Source organism: Pseudophryne corroboree, chromosome 8 (genome assembly GCF_028390025.1).
Source record: "Pseudophryne corroboree isolate aPseCor3 chromosome 8, aPseCor3.hap2, whole genome shotgun sequence".
Lineage (NCBI taxonomy): Eukaryota > Metazoa > Chordata > Amphibia > Anura > Myobatrachidae > Pseudophryne > Pseudophryne corroboree.
Window position 1 is genome coordinate 473,898,133 of NC_086451.1, and position 1,243 is coordinate 473,899,375.

Below are 1,243 nucleotides of genomic sequence, written 5' to 3' on the forward strand. Positions count from 1 at the left end.
ATTCAAATTGTCTCACCCCTGTCTATCCGCTCCGTGTATCTTCCAAGTCAGATGAAGGGCTCATTCCGGAGGCCTATCGGGAGTTTTCTGACGTGTTCTCGGAGCAAGCAGACGATCTGCTACCACTGCATACACCCTGGGACTGTCCCATTGAGCTCATTCCGGGGAAAATGCCACCTCGGGGTCGCACTTATCCCTTATCATTACCCGAGACCCAAGCTATGTCGGACTATATCAAGTCTAATCTGCATAAAGGATTCATCCGCCCCTCTACCTCCCCGGCGGGGGCGGGTTTCTTTTTTGTGAAGAAGAAGGACGGAGGGCTAAGACCCTGTATTGACTATCGTGGTCTAAATGATGTCACCATTAAGAATAAGTTTCCTTTGCAGCTCATTACGGAGCTCTTTGATAGAGTTCGAGTTTTCACCAAACTTGATTTAAGGGGAGCTTATAATTTCATACGTATCTGACAGGGAGACGAATGGAAGACAGCCTTCAATACCAGGGACGGGCATTACGAGTACCTGGTAATGCCGTTTGGCCTTAGCAACGCTCCTGCCGTCTTCCATGGATTCATTAACGAAGTCTTTCGGGATATGCTATACCTAAGTGTCGTGGTATATTTGGATGACATTCTGATATTTTCTAAAAATCTCACAGAGCACAGAATTTAGGTCAAAGAGGTACTTCTTCGATTACGAGAGAATCATCTTTATGGCAAGATTTCCAAATGTACCTTTGAGGTTTCTTCTATTCCATTTCTTGGTTACATCATTTCGGGCACGGAGCTTTGTATGGATCCAGAGAAACTCACTGCCATCTGGGACTGGACTCAGCCTCTGTCTTTGGAAGCGGTACAAAGATTTCTGGGCTTTGCAAATTACTACCGGAAATTCATAAAGGGATTCTCTACCATCGTGGCACCTATTACTGCCCTAACCAAGAAGGGTTCTGACCCAAGTCATTGGTCCTCCGAAGCTATAGCAGCGTTCACTCAGCTAAAGGCAGCCTTTATGTCCGCTCCAGTACTTCAGCAACCAGATTTTTCAAAACCATTCTTTTTGGAGGTTGATGCTTCCATGGTAGGCATAGGTGCTGTGCTTTCGCAGTACGCTCCAAATGGGAAGTTACATCCATGTGGTTTCCATTCTCGCAAATTCTCTCCTGCGGAACAGACCTACACCATTGGAGACAAGGAACTTTTGGCACTAAAATCTGCCTCGGAGGAATGGAGATATCTTTT